This window comes from Hemiscyllium ocellatum, chromosome 1 (assembly GCF_020745735.1).
Source record: "Hemiscyllium ocellatum isolate sHemOce1 chromosome 1, sHemOce1.pat.X.cur, whole genome shotgun sequence".
Taxonomy (NCBI): domain Eukaryota; kingdom Metazoa; phylum Chordata; class Chondrichthyes; order Orectolobiformes; family Hemiscylliidae; genus Hemiscyllium; species Hemiscyllium ocellatum.
Window position 1 is genome coordinate 49134114 of NC_083401.1, and position 20623 is coordinate 49154736.

Genomic DNA, 20623 nt, shown 5'->3' on the forward strand with positions numbered 1-20623 from the left:
CCAAATGAACCTGTTGGACTGTAACCTGGTGTTGTGTGATTTTTAACTTTGTCCACTCTAGTCCAACACCAGCACCCGCACACCATGGCTAGCATCTGCAAAGCCTGTCCACCATCTACCAGGCACAAGTCAGGAGAGTGATGGAAAGCTCCCCACTTGCCTGGATACGTACAGCTTCAGCAAGCTTTATATTATCAAGACAAAGCAGCTTACTTAACTGACACCAGCATCCACAAACATTCACTCCCTCTACCACCAATGCTCATTAGCAGCAGTGTGTACCATCTACAAGATGCGCTGCAGAAATTCACCAATGACCTTTAGACAGCACCTCAGACCCACAAGCACTACCATCTAGAAGAACAAGGGCAGCAGATACCACTACTTGCAAGTTTGTATCTCTCATTCCCGATCCTGAAATGAAAATATATTGCTATCGATAGGGGGAAAGTCCTGGGATTCCCTTCCAAATGCCATTTTGAGTATACCTGCAGAACATGGACTGCAGGAGTCCAAAGAAAAGCTCACCACCACCACCTCACAGGCATCTGGGGATGGGCAATAAATGCAGGCACAGCCAGTGATGCACATATCCCATGAGTGAATAAAATAAGTATTTGGAAAGCTAATGATTCTATAATCTAAAATAGACAAAGAATAGCTCATGAACCTTTTCAAAAAAACATGTTTCAACATTCAGAAATATGTTAAAATGAACAAGCACGTTTCTCAGACAGCTGTATAAACAATCCCTGCTGAGCAGAATGCCTTAGTAATTTGAAAAGCAGCAACTCAAACTGATATTCCCTTGAATAACTATGTATAAAAAAATCTGAAAAGAATTGATTAGAGTTGTTTAAACAGCTGAATTACTAAGATAAACTTAAAAAGATTAGTGAAATCTCAATAACCTATCAAAGGATTTGAACCAGTCAAACATTTGGCGGAGCTAAATTTAAAGAAAAAGGGACATTTTCCACAATCACTTCAAGATTTTAAACTGGTTTAGACTTTAGAAAATTTGCAACTCAAGAATAGCACTTTACCAAGTATATAATCTACTCTAACATGTCTGAACACTTCCACAATATTTGTTCTTTCTCTTAATAGCTTGCCAGTTGTCAGAAGTAACAAATTAGCAACCACATCACTTTATTGGTCACTTACCATTAACACACTAACTTTGCTTACTGCAGTAAATAAAGACAACTTACCATATGATGACACCAAAATTGGAAGTGTAGTGGACAGCGAAGAGGGTTACCTCAGATTACAACAGGATCTTGACCAGATGGGCCAATGGGCTGAGAAGTGGCAGATGGAGTTTAATTCAGATAAATGTGAGGTGCTGCCTTTTGGGAAAGCAAATCTTAGCAGGACTTATACACTTAATGATAAGGACCCAGGGAATGTTGCTGAACAAATAGACCTTGGAGTGCAGATTCATAGCTCCGTGAAAGTGGAGTCGCAGGTAGGTGGGATAGTGAAGAAGGCGTTTGGTATGCTTTCCTTTATTGGTCAGAGTATTGAATACAGGAGTTGGGAGGTCATGTTGCGGCTGTACAGGACATTGGTTAGGCCACTGTTAGAATTTTGCATGCAATTCTGGTCTCCTTCCTATCGGAAAGATGTTGTGAAATTTGAAAGGGGTCAGAAAAGATTTACAAGGATGTTGCCAGGGTTGGAGGATCTGAGCTACAGGGAGAGGCTGAACAGGCTGGGGCTTTTTTCCTCGGACCGTCGGATGCTGCGGGGTGACCTTATATAGGGTTACAAAATTGAGGGGCATGGATAGGATAAATAGGCAAAGTCTTTTCCCTGGGGTCGGGGAGTCCAGAACTAGAGGGCATAGGTTTAGGGTGAGAGGGGAAAGATATAAAAGAGACTTAAGGGGCAACTTTTTTATGCAGAGGGTGGTACGTGTATAGAATAAGCTGCCAGAGGATGTGGTGGAGGCTGGTACAATTGCAACATTTAAGAGGCATTTGGATGGGTATATGAATAGGAAAGGTTTGGAGGGATATGGGCCGGGTGCTAGGCAGGTGGGACTAGATTGGGTTGGGATATCTGGTCGGCATGGACGGGTTGCACCGAAGCGTCTGTTTCCATGCTGTACATCACTATGACTCTATATAGCACTTCATAATGACAAGTTAAATAGGAGACATGTTTTGGACCAACTTTTCATTTGGTTCCCTCTAAACCACGATTTATCACCTCTCTCCTGGTATGATCCATGTCAACATCCAAATCTCACTATCCTCTAATATAATTGTGGAGATTTGGAAATGCACACTTCCACTGCCTCTTTCCCAAGCTAATGAAATTTGCTGACAGCAGAAGTGGCATTGGGATTCGCAGATCAAGGAGCTGCCTGCCATTTCTAAAGCTCGCCTGATCCCATCAGCTCTTTGTCAGAGCAGAAATATCCAAAGTGTAACGTTCAATAAGTTACTGGCATACACTTACGGGTGGCACGGTGGTTAGCATTGCTGCCTCAGATTGCTGCCTTCAATTCCCGCCTCAGGCAACTGTCTGTGTGGTGTTTGCACAATCTCCCCGTGTCTCTGTGTGCTCCGGTTTCCTCCCACAGTCCAAAGATATGCAGGTTAGGTGAATTGGCCATACTAAATTGCCCATAGTGTTAGGTGAAGGGGTAAATGTAGGGGAATGGGTCTGGGTGGGTTGCTCTTCAGAGGGTGGGTGTGGACTTGTTGGGCCGAAGGGCCTGTTTCCACACTGTAAGTAATCTAATCTAATTTCCGCCTGTTTACTGATGGTGAGCAGCTCACTATTGGGCCTCTTGCACCTTCAGTTCCTGTAAACGACATTGTTTTAACCCTAGTCAGTAACAACAGCAGCCTATTCAATTGCTGTAACCCTTTCCTGACATGTGATCCACCTCATATCAGCATAGGTTGGATCCTTAATGTATTGAGATATTGAAAGAAAGGGAATACTTGCATTCATATGGTGCTTTTCAAACCCTTAGAATTTATCAAAGTGCTTTTAGATCATAATGAGGTCAATGGAGTAGGTCACACAGCCCTTCAAGCCTACCCTGACATCTAATAATTTCACTACAACTCCACTTTCTGTATTCTTGTAATCTCTTTGTTTGCAAAAATCCAGTGATTTCTGTCTTGAGCAAACTCGATGATTGAGCATCCAAACCCTCTGGGATACAAACAATGAAGCATTTTTTGAAGTATGGTAATTGTTATAACATGGGAAACGAGTCAAGGGTTGCACAGCAAGCTCCCACAAACAGCAATGAGGTAAATTTATTGGTTATTTGTTTGAAATGCTGGCTGAGAAATATAAATTAGGCAGCTTACCAGAAGAAACTACTTGATCTGTTTTAAATAGTGCCCTGGCCAGAATCATTACTGTCCCTCTGCGGATGTGAGGCCTCTGCCTGCCAGTTAACCTAATTAGAGCAACTTTCTATTGCCCCAGGTAAGATTGCGTAGTTCAGCACAAGTCAGAGATAAACTGAAGAATCTCTTGATTGTTTGTAACTCAGTGCCACAGGTGCATTCACCCACTGTACTTTTAGCTTCCTGACTAGTATTTTTGCATAATGACTAGTAGGGTTTCTGTAGATTGTATCATGGTCTCTCCTGAGAATTCCACTTGGGACTGGTAAACCTGTTCAGAAAATATGTAGCAGTTTTTCTGGTATTGTAATTCTTCTTTAGTTAAGCATGCTGTTTCATTTGTGGACATGTTTGGAAGTGTTACTGGTTTTAATGTCCATTCTTTTGCTTATGCTGGCTTTAAGCTTGTGCTACCAGAACTTTGACACTTGTTCTACTTAAATAGGGTCACACATATTTCAGAGGCACTCGTCACATGCTTTCTAGCTGATAGCCATGGTGACATAACATCCCTGACTCTAATGATATTCTTTAAGTTTCTCAATCCACTTGAGTTCCTTCTGTCACTGTCTTTGTAAGATACAGCGATGCAGCGTAAAATAATGGGCTACAATTAGGAGAGATTTGCAAGCTTTTGTTTCTGATTCAGGGGGTCACATTTCCCTAAAAGGCTATGTGATGGATGTGAGTTAATATAGTTTTTGATGTTTTCTTTTAAAACTATCTTGTACTGTACATTTTGGGGTTATGAAACAAAGTTGCATTAATACAAATTACTGTATCATTCAGGAAAAGGTATAAGATAATAGGGCGTATAATTATAACATGCACCATACCATGATTGTTACGAATTTGGTACTAATGGCAATAGTAATATGGTTATCAGTGTTGCACAATATTCAACCTTTTTGAAAATTAATGTACCTAAATGTAATTTGGACAAGGGCTTCTGTTGGATTGACAGAAGTTGGCTTTTCTTATTTTACTGAAATAATTGGCACTCACTTAAAGTCCAGTGCAATAATTCACTTACAAGAAAGAGTAAGTGAAGATTGTTTTTAAATAAAAACACTCCTTGCAGTCTTTATGAACACAGGCCCTATATCCAGATGAATCTAGATATTTTGAGCAAGGGTTAGAGAGAACCATTGCCAGTGTTTGATCAGCTGATGGGAGGTGCGAACACAATGTGGCAGGAGGGGACTTTCAATTAGGCAGACTCCATGAAGCTGACACCAGTGTCTTGTTCTTTTACTAGTGTGGCCCATCCATTTCCATTGCACACCGGGGCTGCCTTGCTTTAGCTCGAGATGTTCTGGTTGGGAGAAAAATATTCAACAGTTTGTATCGCCAGGCTGTCACGTTTGCAAGAAATGAAGGTGCTGTAGAACTGCAAGTTGTTTTTTGTTGCTAAAATGCTGTGTTTGAGACATTGAACATCAAACAGTTAATTTGCAGTGGCCCAAACTGGGAAGCTGTCTGCAGTGATAACACCCCTCCCCCCCCCTTTCCATTCTTTCTTATGCTTTAGCCAAGCTCGTACTGAAACCTGCTTTATCCCTTGCACAGGACTTTGTGGGCTTCCACTGTCTTGTCAGTGCAACTTTTGTGTAAAATCATCTGTTTGAATTGAAAATCTGCTGCATTCATGCAAAAGGTTTGTAATAGCTTTTCTACAGTGATTCAAGGTAAACGAGCAATGTTTAAAAACAAAATTAAAAATTATCCCATGCTCCAATGATTACTGACTGCTGGGAGTCTGAACTGCTAAAAATGAAGGACAGGCCCCTGAAGAAAGAGGACGAGACAATTAGCAGATTACACATTTGTTTCTAAAATGGCTTCTTGCTACAGGGTGTGGTTAAAAACAGCCGAAACGACTGGTATTTTCTGATCTGCATTCCCTGTGCTGTGGCACGTCAGATCCCATAAATCCCAATAAAAATCACTGTGACTCTTCCTGGCTAAAAGTAGTAAAGGAGTTTGATTTACTAGTTTAACAGTGAGCATATGGACCTGGCAGCTTTTCAGAGAAAGAAAGCAGATTTTGTGGCACCTTCTAATTTTTTTTCTCTGTTGTTTAGTAAAATCTAATCCTGTTGGCTGCACTGTCGGTGAATGTTCAGAAATATGAGCAGATAATTTTAGCTTCACAGTTTCTCAGTGATTTTATTTCTGTTAGGACACCGCAGCCATTTCATACTGTACTATCACAAACCTTTATTACAATTGACTTTCCCAGAGATCACAGCAACATGCTGGCAAAAATAAAGGTAGGGGAACTGTCGAGCTTTATTTAGGTATGATTCTGCAGGCGCGGTGTTCCAAAAGGACAGTTTTAAATGTATTTTTTGGGTAAAAACATTGCAATAATGTGGCATAAGCAAAGGGAAATACTGGGCAATATGTGCTGCAGTACAGGTTTCCATGGCTGTATGTGGGGTGGCTGGAACCGGCTAGAACTGGTTTGAAGCAGATCAGCTCATGAACAATGCAGCCACTGAGCTACATTGCTTCCTTCTTCATGGCAGCAATACAAGAAGCTTGCAGAAAGGTACCATCTAAAACAGCATGATTGCACCCTAGACATATTATTCTGGTATGTGGATAGTATGCTAAATGCTTTATAAATGGGTATGTTTGTGGTATCTTTGAGGAAGAAAATTTGTTTCACTGTCTTGAGGTAAAGGATTCAAGCATGAAGAAGGGTTTGTGTGCTCCCTGTTACAAAAAAAAATGGTGGATGGGGGTAATCTGTTACTTTCTAAGAGATGAAGTGTATATGGATCAGCAGTGTATATTTAAATCTAAGACCAAATTTCTGTTACTGTGCAAATTAAAGTACTGCAAGCTGGGCTTTTTGTGCATAACATTGGTGGCAGGAAAGACACGCTTAGCTGGCTTGCTAGCAGAGAAGATGGAGGGTTTTTTTTGGTGCTGCTTTTTCAGTTAAAGTGTATGTACTTCCTAATACAGTGGTGAGGAAATCTTTAACTCTGGGGCAAAGAAACCACAGTCTTGTACTATCACACAGCAGATTACATGAACGGTGTCCTACATTAAGCAAGTCACCATGCCAGGAGAATTATGGTCATGAATTTAACCAGTTGAATTTATCAATTATATGTAAAATATTAAAAATATTCTTGATAATTTGCTTATTTTGGCCAACTGATGTGTGTTTTTTTTAAAGAAAGAGATGTATGTATCTGCTTTTGAAACTTGAGTATCAGCACAAAGCCTTCTGGGGCTACTGATTGACACCTCCCTTTAAAAGCCTTACAGACGCTGGTCCCTCTAAAGCTTTAAAAAGGAGGAAATGTTCTTTGTTTTCATGCAATCCTCTCGAGAAATTTCTCAGTTACGGCCACCAGTTCTTTTTTCAAATCAGCAAATCTGAGTTGAAAATAATCTAGAGAACACGCACACATTAAAAGTGGTTGATTCAAGCATTTGTGCTAACAAATTGGATCACTTTTCTGAGGTGAAGCATTCAGGCCTGTCGCCCAATGTTTTTTTTTCTCCCCTTCCTTCCTTTCTGGATTACAGTATTGAACTCTTGCTGCCAGTACTCCTGACAAGGCTTTAATTGTATTAAAAACATTGTTACTCTCATTAAGAAAAATGTGACCGAAGTAGCTATCAAAATTTTGAACGGTTTTTTCACCTCATTTTGAAGAATCCTGGAAATCAGAAAATGACGACTGTGTTTGGATATGCCTCAGTGGTGGTGGCCTAGTTCAGGGTAAGTAACAGTGATGGTTAAACAGATTACTTTGTTCTGTTAAGTATTCTCCTCTGTCTGTTCTCCCAGTCTGTCCAATATTTTCAATAATGGAGTTTTTTCCTTGGAAGGGTGTCAGGATCTCTAGCTTGCTGGTGTCAGCACACGCATCAAAGTACCAACAGCCGAGGCCCCAGGGCCTGGTGCATACTGTAATGTTTTGGAGCATTTGGAATATGTTTTGTCAAAACTTAAGTAGAATTTTTACAAATAATTTTACATTGGCATAACGTTGACCGTATAGCACGGTTCTTGCAGATGAACTCCGGTGTATGCCTGCTTCACAGGGGGAAAGGAAATATTGTCATCACATCATCCACTCAAGGTTCTGCTTTTGGTTACAGAATGACATTGTTCAAAAGGGGATGTCACCTCACATATTTTCTCAAACAAATATCAGTTGTTACATCCTGTAGTTGACTGAGCCATGCCACTGGGATTTCTTAAGTTTGATATATGGCTTGTGCAGCCGCAGGAATCTTAGCTGGGGCTGTTGCTGACAGTGTGTGCTAAAATGGATTTAAGCCCCTCGGCTAGAGAACAGTTGGTCATCAGTGATTGCATCTGGTTTCATCCATGCTGCTGTTTCCTCCAAGCTTGACAATTTCAATGCTTTTCTGTTTGGCTTCACAGCTTGTATCTGACGCGAGTTTGAATTTGTCCCCCAGAACTCTGGTGTCACCTAGATTGCCTGAGGCCTGTTCCCAGATCACCACCATGCATGCTGAAATACAATTGTTTTCTTCACCCTTTGATTTAAAATGCTTCCTTGGCCTTGTCCCGTCCTACAATCTTCTGGGAACTCTGTGTTCCTGAAATCCTCTTGAGCATTCTGTACGTCCATTGGAGGCTTCACCTTTTCAGTTTGAATTCTGATTTGGTAATGGATTCAAGTCTGTTGCTTTTCAACTAAAGGGAATGAAATTGGAGACAGTGACAGAAAGGGTTTAATAGGAGCATCAAAGACCTCCTCCTGATTGAACAGCATACAATGTTAAATGAAGTTAGTATTTTCACAGTTAATCCCTCCCAAACTATTACAAAGTTTTAAATTGATCAAGGCTGAAAATGATTTCTCAGCATTGATATGTGGTATGTCCAGGTAGTTTCTGATTAGCACGTGCTTCAATTTTGTGAAATCAGCTGTAAATAGATGAGGTGCTGAGATGGTTGTATTTTATTGATAATTATACCTTGGATGCCATTACAGAGATTGCAACATGTCTGTTCTTGGAATGTGGGCTACAATGCCATTTATTGCTCATTCCTTGAGTCTTAAGAGCCAACCACATTGTGGGCCAGGGCAATTAAAGGGTGGCAAATTTTCGCTCCTGTAGAAAATTGGTGAACCAAGGGTTTCAAAGGCAATGTTTTCAAAGTTTTTATTGCCATTTTATCTGGTGCAAGTGTAGTTTCACAACTTCCCATTGTGCAATTTTGGACTTGCAGCCTCTGAGTTGTAAAGCAAGTATGATGACTGGTGTTTGATTTTAATTTTTGATTTAGGTTCTTATGAAGCACCTTACCACAAAGGATACAGCACAGAGGAAGCCATACTGATGATTGTATTGGCCCTTTGAAATGGTTGTCCGATTAGGCCCAGACTCAAGAGGAAAGGTCATAGACCTGAAATGTTCGGCTTGATTCAGTGGAGGCGATGGGGATCTCGCCCATTCCTGAAGAGTCAGCCAGAGGCCCTTGCCATCTCTCTGAGTGAGGGAAGATTTGCAATGAAGTATCAGTAGGGCACTCGACAGGCCAGCAATGCCCTTTGTGTGATTAAGGTGCACAGGTTTTGCATTTTCAGAGTTGCCAGCCAATCAGATTTTCAGTAATCATATTTTGCTTTTGTCATTCGAGTACCTCAGACTCAGTCCATTGTCCTGCTTTATTTTTCCCTTGTCAACTATTAATCCAATTTCCTTTTCAACATTTCTATTAAATCTGCTTCCACCACCCATTCTGAAGACTGCATTCTGGATTGTAACAAATCTCTTCCTTAATCCTGTAGTGCACTCTTCTGCCAGTATCCTAACCCAGTGGTCATATGGTCATTGAATCTCCTTTCAGTTAAAACAATTTCAGCTTATCCACTTTATCAAAACCTTTCTTAATTTTGAACACCCTATTAAATCTCTCGTTAAGTTTCAGTGTTGAAGGAGAACAGACCCAGTGTCTCTGATTTTTGCCCACAGTCAAATAATGGATAATATTGAATGACTTTTTCAACACGTTCCAGTTGGGATGGCAGAGTTAAAATCTGAGGCACCCGCATAAACAGAAATTGCTGGAAAAATTTAGTAAGTCTGGCAGCGCCAGTGGAGAGACATCAGAGTTAACATTTTGGATAGGTTTTTCTGACCATTGACAATGGTTTCATGGACATTATTAGACTCTTAATTTCAGATTTTAACATTGAATTCAAATTTCGCCATCTGCCCTGGCAGGATTCAAATCTTATCTGGCTTCCTGGATTAACTGTCTAACAATAATACGACAAGGTCATTTGCCTCCCATAGTGATGTGCGTTTAACCTAAGGATTGGCAAGGGGCAAAATTGAGGAGGCAGGGTATTCATGGTGACCTCGGCTGGGTGCAGGATGTGTTGTAGACATCATTGCGCAAGACAAACCATCTGTCCAGCCAACTGAGCTGACTGATCCTATTGCTTTTCATTGCTATCCTGGGGTGTGTGCTTGCTAGGCTGTTGCTGGACAAACCTACAATTTCGAGCAGAGAGTGAGGACTGCAGATGCTGGAGATCAGAGTCGAAAAGTATGGCACTGGAAAAGCACAACAGGTTAGGCAGCATCTGAGGAGCAGGAGAATCGGGCATAATGCTTGGAATGTCGATTCTCCTGCTCCTTGGATGCTCCCTGACCTGCTGTACTACTTTTCCAGCACCACAATTTTCAAACTGACAATTTCTGTCAGTTTTAATCCTGAAGCGTATAGACTGACCAATCTCTTATCCACGCTGCACTTGAAGGATCCCAAAAGTGGAAATTCAAACAAAGTTCCCAAGTAAGAATGTAAAGTGATACAGTGGTAATATTTTCCAGATTGACCTGACTCTTGGATATCCCCTTTTCAGTGTTACACAGTACATCCCATGTAAATCCTAATTGTGCCATCCTTATAAATTTCAAACAGGATTGGCACAGTTCAATTTCAGCTTCTCAAAAATGGGATTAATCTATCTACTATTGATTTGTATTCTTAGTTATCTTCAGCAAAGTATTGGTTATGTGCCAATGTTCTTTCATACCCTGTAGAATGGTTAGTGCTTTTATTTCATCACATGCCTGATTGGTCTCCTGCATTCTGTCCTCTGTACAAAACTCTCTTGTTTGTATCGGAGCTCACATCAACTCTTATTCCCCTCCCATTCTTGCTCTAGATGAATATCATTGGCTCCAGGTCACCAGCTTGATTTTACATTTCTCATCCTCATTTTCACATTCTTTCATGCCCTCACTTTTCCTTATCTGTTTATAATCTTCCAGTCCTCCATGTTGTCTGTGCTGCTCTCAATCTGGCTTCTTGAACTTCCACCATTCAGGTTACACAGGCCATGCCTTCAGGTTACACAGGCCCTGAACTCCCCTCACGTCTCTGTTGCTCTACCTCACTTCCCTCCTTTAAGACTCTCTATACAATCTACCTTAAATCTCCTTGCATGGCTCAGTGTTATTGTTATAACTATGCCCATGACACATGGTAAGACCTTTTTTATGTTGAGGATGTAATATAAGCAGGTGTGTTTATTTGATTCATTGGTAGTCCCTTGCCTTTTTGTCCCCACCGTGGCTGGCACGGTGGCTCAGTGGCTGCCTCACAGCACCAGGGTCCCAGGTTTGATTCCGGCCTCGGGTTACTGTCTGTGTGGAGTTTGCACATTCTCCCCGTGTCTGCATGGGTTTCCTCTGGGTGCTCCAGTTTCCTCCCACAGTCCAAAGATGTGCAGGTCAGGTGAACTGGTCATATTAAATTGCCCATAGTGTTAGGTGCATTGGTTAGAGTGAAATGGGTCTGGGTGGGTTACTCTTCGGAGAGTTGGTGTGAACTGGTTGAGCCGAAGGGCCTGTTTCCACACTATAGGGAATCTAATCTAATCTTCAGGATGCCACAATCAATCAAGTCTTTGCTCCCCCTCTCCTTCCTTGTCAGCATTGCACATAGATCTTTCTCTCCGTTACATCTTGGTCTATTCCTCTGTCACTTTTAGCACCCCTTCATTCCACCCAACAATGGGACCTCTCCATACAGTTATGAAAAATGTAACATTTTTGCTTCTTCCCTCTTACTGTCCCAGGCTCCAAATGTATCTTCGAGGTGAAGCAATTGTTTTCTTGTACTTCTTTCAATCTAGTTCGATGAATGCATTGTTTGCAATGCAGACTCCTGTACATTGATGAGACCATAGAATCCTTACAGTGTGGAAACAGGCCCTTTGGCTCAACCAGTCCATACCAACCTCTGAAGAGTAACCCACCCAGACCCATTCCCCAACTAATCATTTACCCAAGATTTATGCACCTAAACTACACATTCCTGAACACTATGGTCAATTTAGCATGGCCAGTTCACTTAACCGTCACATCTTTGGATCGTGGAAGGAAACCCACGCAGGCATGGGGAGAATGTGCAAACTTTGCTCAGACAGTCGCCCATGGCAGGAGTTGAACTCAGAGCCCTGGCACTGTGAGGCAACAGTGTTAACCACTGAGCACTTTGGGGAATATTTCTGCTCTGTCTGTAAGAATAGTTCCGATCTCCCAGTCACTTTCCATCACAATGCATCACCTTCCTTTTAATGTTAATATCTCTGTCTTAGCCCTGCTGCAGTGTTCCAACGCAAGCTGGAGGAACACCTCATTTTTCACTTAGAGCAATTTGCAGTTTTCTGGACTCAACACTGAGGTCAACAATTTTAGACTGTAAATGCTGTACTCCATTTTGATTAACCTCTCCTCCCCCATTGTCGTCTTTGCTTGCGTTTGCTCTGAGCAGAACTGACCTATTAACACTCTGCTGTAAATACCTACTATTAACACTCCTTTTGCCTTTTGCTCTGGGCTCCCTCACTATCCGTCTCAATGCTCCTTTGTGAACAGCATCAAAGCTATAATTTTCCACCCTCCCCATTCAAATCTGAAGAAGAGTCATATCAGACTTGAGATGCTAATTCCATTTCTCTTTTCACAAATGCTGCCAGACTTGCTGAATTTTTGCAGGCCTTTCTGTTTTTACTTTACGTCTCAGCAGTATGCTGCTTTTATTTTGTTGATGGTGTCGCAGGGTTTCTTTCAATTTGAGTAGAATTGTTAGGCAGACAATGCTTCTGTCTCCTCACTACTCTCCACCCCTTACACAGGGCTCACCCTGGTAGGCTGGTTGAGAGATTCCTGTCCCTAATGGGGAGAACCTGCTGAGAACTGAGCCACGATATCCTGGTGCTGCTTCAGTGGAGCTATTCATGTGGCACCGGTGGAGATTGTCAGGTTTGAAGATGGTCAGATATTTAAAAGTACAAAGGAGAATTTAGGCAAGTGAAGAAGTCTTGTTTGACCTCAGCAGACATCAGTGGCCGCTCAGACATTCAAGACAAGTCTAGAGAGGCAGCTGACGTTGACTAGAACTTTGGGTGATTTTCTGCAACCCCTTGACATGTGTTGATATAAAAATTCGTTATTTTGAAAGAATACAATGGGCTTTAGTGCATCCTTTTTGAACTTCAGTGCTATGTTCAAGGTGCAACCCTGGGAACGCCTGCATGACTTTGAGAATGAATGGAGCCTGTGAAGTTAGCAGCATCTCTTTGTTAAGGACTTGCTATGTTTTGTGAGGAGAGAGATAGGCAAATAGAGCTAGCTGAGCCAACTCAGCTGAGGGACTTTCTTTTTAACTGTTCATGAAGTGGATCAAAGCTTTTCTTTAATTTAAGTTAAATGCCTCCCTGCTACTTTGCTTCCATAAATGAATCTGTGTATGAGCAGGCTGCTTAGGTGCAGTTATGATGTTGAAGTGTCACAAATGTGTAGGGATCTAAGATGTCATTAATAATGATTGAATGTCCCATTTCTATAATTCTATGTATCGAGTCTACAACTGAGTTTTCTTTTACATGCTCACTAATGGGTGCAGTGGCTTAATGGTAAATCACTGAACTGGTAGGGGTCTCTGCTGATGATCTGAAGAGATGGGTTCAGATACCATTATCGTAGCCATCCAAATTTAAATTAATACATTGGAAATATAAAGCTAGTTTCTGTAATGGTAACCATAAAGATATGTTCAGTTGTCTTCAAAGCCTGTCTCATTCACTAATCTCTGTTAAGGCAGAAGGTCTGTTGTCCTTACCTATCTAGCCTACATGTGAATTGTGGCAATGTGATTGTCTCTTGCAAGCAACTCAGATGAAGGGCAATTAGTGATGTACAACAAATCTTCACCTTGTCATTGACACACACACCAATAAAGAATAAGAAAAAAGGAGTGATCCTGCCCTTCCATTCAATTACTTGATAGTTGTTAAACACTTCTCATTTTCAAGCAACTATCTAATTTCTTTATGGAAGTAATTTGTCAACTTTTTTTCAGCAAACAGTTAAAGTGGAGAATTTTGCTTTTTACCAATATATTAATGGTGTCTTGAGTTCTTTTAAGTGATTTTTAAAATTTGTACCTTTTCATTGACTGGTGAAAATATTCGATGCTCATGTTTCGGACAAAGTTTATGTGTAGTTTTTACTCCCCACGATCGACATGGTTTGTAAATAAAAATGTGTGTTTTCTTACCCTTGAACAGCGTATCTCGTTTAAATAATTCTAGCACCAAGCTTTTGTGAATTAGAATTAAAATAGGCCATTTATTCTCACTCACTCACCCAAAAACCTTGCAACATTACTGACTCAATCTATCTCAGACAGGCACGCATGCATACACGCATGCACATAAATGCATTGATTCCAGGTAAAGGTAATTAATCAGCGTTTCTTGTTTTTACTTTTGGTTTATGGTCTTTAGTCTCTCAGTAGCAGGTCTGTTGTTTCTTGGACGGTTTTAGGGGTTTAAAATTGAAATGAAAGTTTTGTAAAATGAAGAATTGTCAATAGGATGTGAGAATTCCTGCAGTTCGATTTCTCTGAGGTAATTATTGGATAAACCTGATGTGCAATATGTTTGTGGAATCATTCTCTTTGCTAAGCGCTTTCAAGCTATTACTGTTAATTGCCTTGGCATCTTGATGACTTGTGGCTCACGTGTGGCTTTTTGATCACTGAATTATTGGTTTGATTGTTTTCTGGTGGAACTGCTTGCAAAACAGCTTGCTGATTTTAAAACCAAGCAAGAAATCTGTAAAACCTCACTTGAAGAGACATGTTCAAAGTTCTTCATCAAATAAGGGTGTGGTGTTCATGTTGATTCCATATCCTGTGTTGGCAATTTAACAGCAGGAGGGTTTGAATCAGTTGGTGACTTTATTTTTTGATTGACCCCCTCAGTCTAATGGTGATACTTAGAGTCATAGAGATGAATAAATGTTATTGATTTACGTCTACACAGAATATTCCATTTGTCTTTAGTTTTAGTTTTAAAATATAAAAGGATTGACTAAAAGTTCACATTATACTTTTTATGAAACTATTGTGATAGCATCTTACAGTTCATTCAGTAAATCTAAGTTGCTGTGACAATATGCCATTTTTAGGTACATGTTGTAATTTAGAACTATGGCTAATTATAGGAAATTAATATATGCAATATTAATGGAAACTAAACAAAAAAAGAGATTGTGAAGAATGGCAGCATGTTATTTTCCTGCTTTTTTGAGCAGGAGGTAGGAATTAGTTACTGATGTCGTTTTTCAAGTTTTTCTAATGAAGTTTAGACTGTGCTACTTTCTTCATAAATCAATAAGATAGCCCACTGTTGCTATTTATCCACATCAACTTTGAGATTTTCAATTCTCCAGCATCTGTTTTAAAACTATAATATCAATCCATATGTGAGCCACAAGTCATCAAGATGCCAAGGCAATGAACAGTAATAGCTTGAAAGCGCTTAGTAGATAGAATGATTCCACAACCATGTTGCACATCAGGTTTATCCAATATGGGCGGCATGGTGGCTCATAGCACCAGGGTCCCAGGTCGACTCCAGCCTCAGGCAACTGTCTGTGTGAAGTTTGCACATTCTCCCCATGTCTGTGTGGGTTTTCTCTGGGTGCTCCAGTTTCCTCCCACAATCCAAAGATGTGCAGGTCAGGTGAATTGGCCATGCTAAATTGCCCATAGTGTTAGGTGCATTAGTCAGAGGGAAATGGGCCTGTGTGGGTTATTCTTCAGAGGGTTGGTGTGTACTGTTTGGGCTGAAGGGCCTGTTCAACACTGTAGGGAATCTGATCTAATCCTCGCTCTATATTCGTTCATGCATGCTATCCCATAGTGCCTTATTATTGATATAGTATTGTATTAGAATTACTGGAAATTATATAATTATTGTTAGAATTTTTTGAAAAGATAACAAGGAAGACAATTTTAAAGGAGCAACAGTAGATGTAATGTATTTGGATTTTCAGAAGTCTTTTTATAAATTAGGCTACTTAATAAGATAAGAGTCTGCAGTGTTGGGGTAGGATATTATCATGGATATAGGATTGGCTAACTATTAGCAGATAGAGAGTTGGGATAAGGGGGGGTATTTTCAGGATAGTAGCTTGTAATTAGTGGAGTGCCACAGAGGAACAGCACTAGGGCCAGAATTGATCACAATCAGCATTCTTTTGCATGGACCTACAATATTCATGCACGGTGGCAACATTCAGAGCCGGAAGCTGCGAATAGCATTGGCACATTAATCACCATGTATGGAATCTGACAGCAGCTTAGAGAACATGTTGTTTACAAAATATTAGTGACTTGGATAAGAGAAGTGAATATAGTATAGCCAAGTTGACACACAAATATGCTGGAATGCAAGTTCAGAGGATGAAACAAATAGTCTGCAGAGGGACACATACCAGTTTAAGCAAATGGTTAAAAACTTGACAAGTGAAATATCATGGGGAAAAATGTGAGGTTATGCACTTTGGCAGGAAGAATAGAGGAGATGAGTATTATTTAAATGGTGAAAGATTACAGACAGCTACACCACAGAGGGATTTGGTGGTCCTTACACATGAATCACATAAAAACTAACATCCATGTTTCAGTGGGTAATAGGGAAGACAATTGGAATGTTGTTATTTACTTCAGAGGGAATGGAGTATAAAAATAGGAAGATCTTGCCGAAGGAAAGCTATACTGGCATAGGAGGCAGTCCAGAAAAGGTGCACCAGGCTAATCCGGAGTGTGGAGGGACTGTCTTATGAGGAGAGTTGAATAGGATGGACTTGTACACATTGGAGTTTAGATGAATAGATAGAGACGTTATTGAAACATGCAAGAACATAAGGGTTGACGACCCTTTTCCTGTGCCTTACTGTTCTTTGTTCTTTATTCTTGGGGAGTGTGTCAGGGTAGATGCAGTGAGATTGTATCCTTTTGTGAAATAATCTATGAACAGAGGGCATAATGTCAGAGGAAGGAAGAGGGTTTTTTTTCTGAGGGCAGTGAATCTGTGGAATTCTTTACCACTGAGTTGTTAAGTATATTCAAGGCTGAGAAAGATTTCTAATCATTAAAGGACCATGGGTTATGGGGATAAGTTAAGAGAGCGGAGCTGTAGATGATCAGATTAGCCATGATCTCATTGAATGAGGAATTTAATTAATGGGCACTTTCTGTTCCTCTTCTTGGAGTTGCGAATAGTGCTGAGCATTGTGCAATCATCAGTGAACATCCTCACTTTTGACGTTATGATGGAGGGAAGGTCATTGATAAAGCAACTGAAGATGGTTTGGCCTAGTACACTATCCTGAGGAATTCTGGGAGAGATGTCCTGGAGTTAAGATTACTGACCTCCAAAAACTACAGCTATCTTCCTATGTGCCAGGTATGCCTCTGATCAGCAGAGAGTTTTCCTCTAACTCCCAATTACTCCAGTTTTGCTGGGCTCCTTGAGGATACATTTGCTCAAATGCAGCCTTAATGCCAATTGTAGTCACTCATATCACATTACTGGAATACAGATATGAAAACAATTCCTGTCCTTGTTTCTCTTAGTTAAAGTCCTTCATTCATGGTTTCATTGATGTCCTTTTTCCAGATGGTCTCACCAGTCTGTTAACATTTTCTGTCATACGGTCGATTGGCCCATTTGCACCATGAACACTGCTGCAAAGGAATGTTTCCAAGAGGTTTTTTTTTGCCTCTTCCAGCACCTTCAACATTTGTTCAATCAGTGTGTATTTATTTTGTAAATTTAATTCCCATCAAAAGTAAAAGTCTGTCTAAACCTGATACTTTGGCACAGTCGAATAACTTGAATGCCAGCACAGATTGGGGATATTCCAAATACTGTAGAATTTCTGCAATCTTGCAAATAATCTACTCCATTCCATTTTGTATGCTTTTATTTAACTCTTTCTAAATTTGTCAAAATATGATCATACCTCATAAGCAATTAGTAAATCATTTTTTCGGTAAATTTAATCTGCGCCAGTTAATTTGTTCAAGCCTTCACTCTGATCAGTTGTATCATTGGTGTCCAATCCTGATTTAAAGTTTTCTGTCCCATCTTGGCTTTGAATGGTAAGGCAAGAGCAAAGCCGTTCCTTTATTTCTTCTTTGGTACGGGAGTAATGCTGGTCTATATTATTGCTTAATGCTTCCACTGGTCATAAGGTCTATATTCAGAAAACAGGGGTGTGTGCTCATGCCCTGATATTTTATACTTTGATTCAGCCATCTCTCTGAAGTCTTCTCCAGCTTACTCCTTGGTTAGAGTAATGTTTACTTTTCGATCTTTAGACTTACAAATAGCTAACTGTCCTCTGCTGTCGCTAATAGACACCAGAGGTTAAATGTTAGTTAGACAGTGTCCAGGTTTCTATTTTTCTAATTTCCAAAATGTCCCTTAATTAATATTAGTTTTAGGCCTATACTCTCTGGAGTTTGGAGGAATGAGAGATCGAATTAAGATTTATAAGAACTAAAGGGGTTTGACAAAGTGGACTTAGAAAGGATGTTTCATCATATGGGACAATGTGGAACAAACATAGTTTTAGGATAAGGGGTAGCAGATTTAAAACCGAGATGAGGGAAAATTACTTATTAAAATGTCATGAATTTAGAATTCACAATTCCAGACCGTGGTGGATATAGAGTAAATTTAAGGAGGAGATAGACTCATTTTTAATTACAAATGAAATTAAGAGTTATGAACAGCAGGCAGGAAAGTAGAGTTGAGATCGAGAATAGATCAACCATGATTATATCAAAAAGGCTTTCTTGGTTATGCATATGGCTTAGTACAAGCTTCTGCAGTTATTCAGTGAGTCAAAAGCTATTATTTAGAAAGATTGTTTCAGACATTACAAATGCTCTTTCCTGGGCTCTTACACTAGCAAGAGCTATATAGAGTCTTAGAGTCGTAGAGATGTACAGCATGGAAACAATTGCGAAATAGAAAACATATCTAGGATGGGATTTCTTCTTTCTTCTTTGACAGTGAGATGAAAATTTAGTAATGTTAAAGAAGGCTTCATCAAAGTTTGACCTATGACCTATGATTCTTGGTAGTGTAGATGAGCAGAGAGACCTCGGTGTCCAGGAATACAGATCCTTGAAAGTTGCCACCCAAGTTGACAGGATTGTTAAGAAGGCATACAGTGTTTTAGCTTTTATTAATAGAGGGATTGAGTTCCGGAACCATGAGGTTATGCTACAGCTGTACAAAACTCTGATGCGGTCACCCTTGGAGTATTGTGTACAGTTCTGGTCACCGCATTATAAGAAGGATGTGGAAGCTTTGGAAAGGGTGCAGAGGAGATTTACTAGGATGTTGCCTGGTATGGAGGGAAGGTCTTACGAGGAAAGGCTGAGGGACTTGAGGCTGTTTTAATTGGAGAGAAGAAGGTTGAGAGGTGACTTAATAGAGACATATAAGATAATCAGAGGGTTAGATAGAGTGGATAGGGAGAGCCTTTTTCCAAATATGGTGACAGCGAGCACGAGGGGGCATAGCTTTAAATTGAGGGGTGATAGATATAGGACAGATGTCAGAGGTAGTTTCTTTACTCAGAGAGTAGTAAGGATTTGCCTGCAACGGTAGTAGATTTGCCAACTTTAAGTGCATTTAAATCGTCATTTGACAAGCATATGGACATACATGGAATAGTGTAGGTTAGATGGGCTTCAGATTGGTATGACAGGTCGGCGCAACATCGAGGGCTGAAGGGCCTGTACTGTGCTGTAATGTTCTATGTTCTATATGTTCTATGTTCTATGACCCTTACATATGGGGAAGTTCTAAATATGTTTGGTTAAAGTCCAACACCGTCATCTCCAAATCCTAAATATATATTTAATTGGCTATAAAAGTGTCTTGCCTAGTTGGTGTGGTTATCAGGAGCTCATTTCAGAGCTTCAACAGGGGCTTAATTTATCTCCTGAATGCGGGTTGTTGAAGTATTAAAATCCCGAGGATAGCTTTGGTACCATGTTCTTATTCTCTGTGCGTGTTGTGTTCTCAACAATCAGCAGAGTAGGTTTTTAGATTAGACTTACAGTGTGGAAACAGGCCCTTCGGCCCAACAAGTCCACACCGACCCGCCGAAGCGAAACCCACCCATACCCCTACATTACCCCTTACCTAACACTACGGGCAATTTAGCATGGCCAATTCACCTGACCCGCACATCTTTGGACTGTGGGAGGAAACCGGAGCACCCGGAGGAAACCCACGCAGACACGGGGAGAATGTGCAAACTCCACACAGTCAGTCGCCTGAGTCGGGAATTGAACCCGGGTCTTCAGGCGCTGTGAGGCAGCAGTGCTAACCACTGTGCCACCGTGCCGCCCACTAAATGTTTTGTTACACATTTGTCCAGTTTTAGTTGTGATTGACTATCAGTGTGCCAGTTGATAAATTAAAGGTAAAAAAAAATCCATGTTCAGGTAAAAAGGGAAAAAAAAATTCAAATGCTGATAATCTAAAATGAAAACAAAGGCCTTAATTTTAGCTGCCATATCAGAAGAATGGACTGAAGACATTCCCTGGCTCTGCAAACCTCACCCCGATGTGATGCAGAACTTTGACTTTTCATTCTGTGGGAACTGGGCTTTCTAAATATGGTACTGGGCAATACCAGAAACAGTATAGAGGCTGTTGAGTGTGGAGGTGGACACTGTGGAAGGCCTACCTAATGCACTGATGCTTTGTTCAAAACTTTAAAGAAAGTAATAAAACAAAAGCAGCACTCACCTCTTGTAGCACCTAACTTTTCCACACATTCTACATGTTTCCTCCGTGCCAACCCCTATCGCTGTAGGCTGCCTATCCTCACCACAT

General features: G+C 40.6%; 1 protein-coding gene across 4 annotated transcripts in view; it reads left to right on the forward strand.

Moving 5' to 3' along the window:
• Window positions 1-4731: 4731 nt before the first annotated feature.
• The window catches only part of znf532 (zinc finger protein 532), a 155909-nt gene continuing 140017 nt past the window's right edge, over window positions 4732-20623 (forward strand). For 3 of the 4 annotated variants that reach the window (XM_060853134.1, XM_060853316.1, XM_060853382.1), the window contains exons 1-2: window positions 5895-5979; window positions 7060-7125. The gene's annotated coding sequence lies outside the window, so the exon portion shown is untranslated. Of the gene's footprint in view, window positions 4760-5894; window positions 5980-7059; window positions 7126-20623 lie in introns of those variants that run through there. The other variant, XM_060853227.1, reaches the window with a different exon arrangement.